The 8525-nt window shown below is 43.8% G+C and overlaps 1 protein-coding gene across 4 annotated transcripts in view; it reads right to left on the bottom strand.

Moving 5' to 3' along the window:
• LOC114029523 (tumor protein p73) overlaps positions 1 to 8525 on the bottom strand; it is a 208105-nt gene that overhangs the window by 48261 nt on the left and 151319 nt on the right. The window lies entirely within an intron of this gene.

Genomic DNA, 8525 nt, shown 5'->3' on the forward strand with positions numbered 1-8525 from the left:
TGTGGCTGACTCTTTATGACCCCATTTGGGGTTTTCTTGGCAAAGATATTGGAGAGTTTTGCCATTTCCTTCTCTGGCTCATTTGACAGATGAGGAAACTGAGGCACACAGGGTTAAGTTACTTGTCCAGGGTAACACAGCTAGTAAGAGTCTAAGGCTAGATTTGAATTCAGGAAGACTAGTCTTCCTGACCCCAGGCCTGGTGCTCTATGTACTATGGTGTCCCCTAGCAGCCTCATTATGTATATATGTGTATACATTATATATGTACATGTGTATACACACATGAAGACATACAAAGATGTGCGTACGTGCACATACGCACATACTTATATGTATATATGTGTATTATGTAGGCATACACGGTATACATGTATACATACATACATACATACACACACATACACCTATCTATATACATACACATATACAAATATAGTTTTATAGAGTTGCTTAGAAAAGAAATATCAAACACACAGTCTATGGGTTGCAGCACTAGCAAGTATAGCCCAGATTAGATTAAAATGTAATTAGGAAATATTTAATAAAATAAAAATACAATAGAACACAGATAATGCTAATACATGGTTTTCTAAGTCAACATGTGGCCAGCAGGTAGCCTTATGTATGGGTTTTGGAGTGGGGCCCATTTTTATTTGAGTTTGACACCAGTGACAGAGGGCACTGAGAGGTTAAGGGACTTGTCCAAGATCACACCACCAGGATGCAGCAGAGGCCAGATGCCAACCAGATTGTCTTGGCCCAAGGCCAGATCTCTACCCACCGTGCCATGGATGCCTCTACATAGCATGTGTAATGGAAAGAAAGTTGGAGGATGGAAAGTAGGAGAGAGAGAAAACAGATTTCTGTAAATTGAAAAAGCAAAATAATTTTTAAAAAAGTTGGACTGGGGTTAGGATATCTGTTTTCACTTACAAGCTATATGACCTTGAGAAACTTCCTTTCTCTGGATACTGATTTCTTCATTTGAAAAAGGGGTTTGTGGGAGCATAGAATTTAGACCTAAGTCTCCTCTAACATCTTTGTTTCATAGAAGAGGAAAGTAAGAGTTTGCCCAAGGCCATACAGAGAACATGTCTCAAAACTGGGATTTGAACTCAGGTCCTCCTTCTGACTCCAAATCCCTTTTGTATACCATGATATCTTTCACACGCTGCACTGCCTTCTGGAGGTCTATGTTCATATCGGCATAAGGGTCTTAAGCATCTGAGCAATGTCAGTGAAGGAAAATCTGCGGACCTTCATTGAAGACTTATCCCCAACCAACATACCCATTTCATAGATAAGAAAAAATGAATTTCACTGAAAGCAGAGCTCAGCATTGGCCCCTTCTGAACTGGACAATAGGAGTAAACCTTCTCCTATTTCTTTTTTGTTTCTGGTGTCCACATCCCAAGCAGATAATGGTGTCTGAGTGATCTATAAAGTTTTCCATGTACCCTAAAAATTTCAAAATATTTCCTTGTGGTTGCACCAGGCCATGTGTGAATGGAGCTTCTCCCGGAATGGTAAAACCTACAAGGATCCCTGAGCTAGTGTGTGATTCTGAGATTGGCTATCATCCCAGTTAACTGGCTGCCAAATGGAAAGGAATTTCTAAAAATCTAGACAGGGGACAGTCCTTGTCTGGTTTGAATTGGACCTGTTTAGCTTGGGAGTAAGAGAAGGAAGAGAAGAAGAGGGGGGAAGGAAAAGGAGAGGAGGGAATGAAAGAAGGGGAGGGGGGGCAGAAAGGGGGAAAAGGAGGGGAGAGAAGAGAAAGGAAGTAGAGAGGAGAGGAGAAGAAAAGACAAGGGGAGAGAAGAGGAGGGGAGAGAAAGGAAGGGAAAGGAAGGGAAAGGAAGGGAGAAGAGGAAGTAATGAGAGAAGGGGAAGAAAGGGAAAATAAAGGAGAGGAGAGGAGGGAAAGAAGGAAGAGGAGAGGAGGGAAAGAAGGAAGAAGAGAGAAGAGAAAGAAAGGAGACAAGAAGGAAAAGAAGAGGAGGAAAGGAGAAAAGAGGAGGGGAGGGGACAAGAGGAAAAAGAGGAGGGGAGAGAAGAGAAAGGAAGTGGAAAAGACAGAAAGGGAGAGAAGAGGAGAGGAAAGGAGAGAAGAGGAAGAGAAAGAAGAAGAGGGAAGGAAAAGAATAGGGAGAAGAGGAGAAAAAAAGAATGTGCGTATAGAAATTGACAGTATGGTGTCATGAAAAGAGCCTGGCAACTGGACACTTGACCTGGAGATAAGACATCTGGGTTCAAATCCTAACTCTGACACTTACTAATGTCACAGCAATATGAACTTGGGGCATACTGTTTCCCTATACTGAGCCTCAGTTTCCTCATCTGTAAAACAGGGATAAAAATAATTGCACTATTTCCTTCTGTGAGGCTCAAATAAAATGCAGTATGTATAAGGGCATGAAACCACAAAGCGCTACTGCATTAATCAGCTATTATTATAAATCAGAATCTGCGTTTGTGTGTGTTCATATTGACATAATAATAATAGTATTTACACAGCACTCTAAGGTTTGCAAAGTGCTTGTATATTCTATGATAGGTTGTCTCAGTAGAAACACTGTTTTCCTATATTTTCTTTTCCTTCACACCAATAGCTCCGAAACAAACACCTGTAACATGAGGCTCTGAACTGGCTAATCTCTAAAGTCCCTTCCACACTGACATTCTGCGATCCTGTGAATCTGGGTCCTTCTCCAAGGGAACAGCTAAACAAGTAGAATGATTAAAAAAACAAAACAAAAAACACAACCCAAGTCTTGGCCACTGTCCAAGGGAGCTGTCCTTGGTACGTGTAAGAGGTAGAAGGGCCCCATGTCAGGTAGATTGGGGGCACTGATCAATCACTCAACAAGCATTTATTGTTTACCACGTGCTAGGCACTGTGAATCCAAAGACAAAAGGGATACTGCCCCTGCCCTCAAGGAGCTTGCTTTCTATTGGTTTCTGGCTGAACAAGTTAGATTGGGCTTCTGATAGAATAAAGAGACAACAACATCAGAATGTTGATTATTGTCCCATGGTTCACTCAGTTCATGAGTTCACCTCACCTCTCCAGGTTCCAAGAAGTCTGACAAAGATTTCCTTAGCAAAGAGTCACACTTTTTCAGGTACAGAATGCAGCCACGACCTGGTAAAGAGTAAAGTTGTCTTATCATCTTGTAGTTCGTCTCAGTCCAATCTCTGTATATCTGGGGATGGATCCAACGGCTTTGGGATCTACAAAAGCATCTGGTAGATACTTAGGAATTCTGTCTGTTGGCCACTGGTCCACCACATGCTAAGCAAAGCCAAGCAAGACATCACGAGTAGTGAAAAGAGCACCGTATTTGGGGAGAGGGCCTGGGTTTGAACCACTTCCTACCTATGTGACCTTGGATAAGTCACTTTCCTTTCTGGGCCCTAGTTTTCTCCTCTGTAAAATAAGGGGGCTGAATTAGAGGATCTCTAACATATCTTCCAGTTCTAATTCCTATAACCCTAAATCTTCCAAAGCCAAGAAAGCATGAGGTTAAAGAGCCCTGGTTATTCCGTGAGTTTCTAAGTCAAATTCTTATGGTCACTTAATCCCATAAAATTTACAGCTCTCTGATTTGGTCTGCCCAGGCTCTCTGCATGCGGGAGAAAAATCAACTAAGAACCACCACGTCATCAGAGGTCCCAGCCATACTGTTTGGCTCCCTCTCCTCTACTTCTTCAGTCTGCTTCATCTCCATGCTAGGTTGTCTTGTGGGTACTCCCCTCCCCTGGCTTTCTACCACTTCTTTATGTGTTGTCTTCCTTCATTAGAGTGTAAGAAAAACCTGGGAAGACTTATATGAACCGATGCAAAGTGAAGCGAGCAGAACTAGGAGAACATTGCACACAGTAACAGCCACGATGATCAACTATGAATGATTAGCTATTCTCAGCAATACAATGATCCAAGAAAATCCCAAAGAACTCAAGATCAGTTTGGCAGCTATGTGGAAGAGAGAGTGGATGTTATAGAGACCTTGATTTTCAACTATGACTTGAGTCACCACCTTAAAATCTTATTCCCGCCCCCAGTACACTCCCACTCCCATCTGGGAAAATGGAAAAATACAAGAGACACAGTGGATCCCTCCCAAGTCCTACCACAAAGGGCCCAAAGGCCTCAAGAAGAATGGAGAATAGGGAGGCTGTTAGATCAAAGATGCTCCATTAGAATATAATCTCTTGGAGGGGCCAGGGTTATTTGGTTTTTGTCTCTGCATCCCCAGCATCTAGCATGGGTAGGGCCGGTTTATCGTAGGAACTCAGTGAGTACTGGTTGAAGTGAATCAGATCTCTTGCTCTAAATGGTCATGCAGCAACCAGGTTTCATGGTTTGCTGGGTGGGTGGTGGAGGGTGGGGCAGAGGGCCCATCACCCAAGAGAGATGCTATTCAGAAGCCACTTAGGAGCTGTGCTGCAGCTGTTTCTAGAGAGAGTGGTATGCCAGCTCCTCTTTGAACCCAGGCCCAAGGAAAATAAGGGCGAGCTCTCTCTGCAAAGCATGGAAATTCCAAATACCATGGCAGGCTGATTCAGGCATCCCCCAGCCAGATCTTCCTTCTGGCAATCCCCGCTCAGAAAGAGCAGTGTCCCGGGCTCTGTATCTGCCAGACTAATCCTCAAGAAACCACCAGGGAAGGCTACAATGAGTGGGTTTTCTGGATTCAGTCCCTTTATGAGGCTCCTAAAGGAAGGACATGGAAAAGGATGAGGAGGGATTAGGTTTTTGTTTAGAATTCTGTGATTTTAGGAATGAAAATCTGTCTTAACATTTAGTGGAAAAAGCCAAGAGAAGATAATTTCTGTTATTCTGTATCCTTCCCTATCCCTCCTCTCTCTTTCTAATGACATTTCCCTCTTCTCTTTCTTTCTCTACTTCCTCCTCTCTCTTTGGCTCTGCTACTCCCTCTCCCTTTTGTAAATCTCTCTCTGTCTGGCTGTCTCTCCTTCCTACCTCTCTCTTTTGTCTCTCTCTCCCCTCTTTCCCTCTGTCTCTCTCTCCCTTTTTCTTTTTTCTCTCTCTCCTTCCTGTCTCCATCCTATCTTTCTTTTTTGTCTCTCCCTTTTTCTTCTCTCTCTCTCCACTCCCCCTTCTCTTTTTCCCTCCCCCCTCTCCTTTTTATTCTCTCATTCCACCCCCCTCATCCTCTCCCTCTTCTCTCCATTTTGTTTATCTCTGCATATGTCCCTTTTGACTCTTCTGTGAGAGAGTGAGCAAGGGCTGTTTCATTCTCTTTATTTGTACCCCCAGCTCCTGGCACATTATGCAGTAGGCACACAATAAATGCTTGTTGGTTGACTAATTGATCTTTTCTTCTCCATGTCTCTTTCTCTGCTTCGCACTGCCTCTCTTATAATCTACCCCAGGCTTAATATGTTTTTTTCTGCTTTTCCATCACCCTATCACAATCTCTGGGTTTCTTATTCTCACTCTGTGTCTCACATAACTGCTGTTTCTCTCTCTAGTCTCTCCTTTTCTCTCAAATATTCCCTTTATCTCTCGTTTTATCTCCCTCATAATCAGTCTCTCTCATTCTCTCACAACCTCTCTCCCTCTTCTCCTATTCCTCCTGTTTGTTCTTTCTGTCTCTTTCCCTCTTTCTCTGTCTTGTTCCTACTCTGTCTCCTCCTCTTTCCTGCTCCCTCTAATGAGCTTTCCCTCTCTGTCCTTCCTTCCCTTCTCTTTGTCTGTCTCTCTCCCCTTCCTCATAATCTCTCTCTCCCTTCCTCCTCCTCCTTTTCTAGAACCGCTACATGGATGTGTTTCAACAGATTCCCAGCTGATAAAATCTGATTTATCTTCAACTGTTGACACAGAAACGTCTAGACTTGTCTGCTACAGGATCATTGTACCTCCAAGTTTTTATTCTAACTTGAAGGAAATGATTTGCCCAAACAATTACTTTTGTTCCCGCCTCCCCCCTCTCCCTCCCTGCCCACAGCGCTCTCTCCTCTGCCCCTTCCATCATCTTATCCGAGACACGTTCCCAGCTGCAACCAATGCAACTCAACATAGCCACCATCTTGGTAAGAGAGCTAGAGGCAGAAAGAGACCCAGAGAATAAGTGGGGAGGGGGGGAGAGGATGGTGGGGCCTAGGGCTGTTAATTTTCTTGTGCTCCCTAAGAGGCAGCTGCGATGCCCTGTCACAGTGCAGGTTGGGACAGGCAAGCAGTGGAGAGGTGATAATAACTTGTCTGTCATTTTCCTTGGACATGTAGCATCTTGCAAACCGCAAATACCGTTAACCAGCTTGGGTGAATCTGTTACAACAAATTCTGGAAGACATGTGGGCTGTATTGGGATAGGGTTTTGTTGTTGTTGTTGTTGTTTGGGGTTTTTAAAAATGATTTTTAAGGACCATTTTAGACTGCTTTCAAGGTGGATTGCATGCATGTGTATGTGTATAAGTGTGTGTGTGTACGTGCGTGCGTGTGTGTGTGTCTCTGTGTGTGTGTGTGTGTGTATACATGTGTTCAAAGTCCCTCTGGCAGCTCCATTTCTCTTTCAAGGTAAGGGAAGGTCTTAATCTGGGCCCTGTCCAAAAACCCCAAGAGGCCAAGAGATCTGAATGCTTCTCTTAATTCACTTTGTCTCCCCATCTCTCAAACACTGGTCAGCAACATTGGCAATGTGGCATCTAAGTGTGGACCTAGAAGCTGGGGAGGACCAGGGACAGGAGACAGGGCATAGGGGTTAATCACAGAAAGCAAAATCAATGCTAAGACAGGGAGGACCCCAGCCTTTGGGGAGATTATGCTCCAAACTATAAGTGCAAACCAAGAACCCTATGAGTCAAATGTGATGAATGAGAAGGGAAGAGATGAGACCCTGAGTAGTGAGGGACTTGATACACTAAAGAAACCATATACTCATGAAATCACAAAGTGTCAGAGCCAGAGGAGACATGGTAACACAGAACATCGTCAGAGCTGAAAGGGACCATAGAGCATAGAATGTCGGGGCTGAGAAGAGCATTAACACTGAGAATGTCTAAGCTGGAAAGGAACTTGGAAAACAGAATGTATCAGAGCAGGGAAGGCCTTAGAACGTAACAAATAAGAGATGGGAGGAATCTTAGACACCTTCTAATCCAGGGGTGAACCTGACTGTTTAAATTTGTTTTTGTTTTTGTTTTTTTTTCATTTTGTATTTAAGCTAAAAGGAATGAAAAAAATTAAAAATAAAACAAAAAAATTTGGATAACTATTTCAGTTTGGTTTTCTTTACAATCTTACGTATTTTATTTTATACATTTAAAATGTCATTCTGAGAAGGGATCCATAGGCCTCACCAGATTGTCGAAGGAGAGCATGAAACAAAAAAAGATAAAGAACTTCTGGTCAAATCCGACCTCCTCATTGAACAGATGAGGAAAGTGATCTTCCCAGGGTTACACAGGGAGTTCATTTCAGAGCCAAGGCTAGACTCCAGGTCTCCTATCTCTAATCCTCTCTCCACTACACCCATTTCAGCTCCATTCTCAGCTTTTACATTTATCTGGTGTGGATGTGAATGTAGTCAACACAGTTTAGGAAAAACCAGCCAAGAAGATTCTAGAATGAGTGATCCCTCTTTCTGCTGCTTCCCTTCTGTCCCCTGGCATCCAAGGCATCTCTACAATTCTGTCCCAGCCTGCCTTTCTAGCCTCTTTCCCACTACCCCCCCCCCCCCCTCCTGGACGACTCACAGTCCACAAACACACCTTCTATCTTCTTGCCTCCACACCCTTGTTCATGGCGGCCTCCTGTCTGGAATGTCCTCCACCTCTTCATTCTTCAAGGTTCAGTACAAACGCCACCTCTCGTATGAATACTTCACAGTGAAGTGGCAAGGAGAAAACTCTTTATCTGCTATCAGAGAGCCTGGGTTAACCTCCCAGCTCTGAAAGTTATTGACTGACTGACCTCAGATAGGTTTATGAAGCTCTTAGCACAATGCCAGGCACATAGAAAACACTCTGAAAATGCTATTTATTATTCTCATCATTATTTCACCTCTATGAATCTCAGTTTCCTAATCTGTAAAATGGGGCAATACGATGGGTACCTGCAGTGACCCTTCCCCAGGATTGCCCTGAGAAGCCAAGTGAGATACCATAAAGCACATAAGGATACATAAAGATACACATAAGATACATAAAGCACATAAGGAGAGGTACATGGAACATCCTACCCAAAATCTTGGGTCAAAAGGCATCAAATCTAACTCATGCCTGAATAGGAATCCCCTCTTCCACATCCCTGGTGAACGGCCATCCAGCTTTTGCTTGAGGACCCCCCCAGGGAGAGAAGCCCACCTCCGACCCCACAGAGCAGTCCATTTAATGTTGGACAGCTCTCATTGTTTGCTTATATTGTGTTCCACCCCGACCTGTCCTCCTTCTGCCTCCAGGCCCAAGCTGAACAAGGCTTATCTCTCGTCCAAATGACAGCCCCTCAAATACTTGAAGACAACTCTCATGTTCACCCCTCTCCCCCACTCCATCCT

The sequence above is a fragment of the Vombatus ursinus genome, unplaced genomic scaffold (assembly GCF_900497805.2).
Source record: "Vombatus ursinus unplaced genomic scaffold, bare-nosed wombat genome assembly UNPS02014932.1, whole genome shotgun sequence".
NCBI lineage: Eukaryota > Metazoa > Chordata > Mammalia > Diprotodontia > Vombatidae > Vombatus > Vombatus ursinus.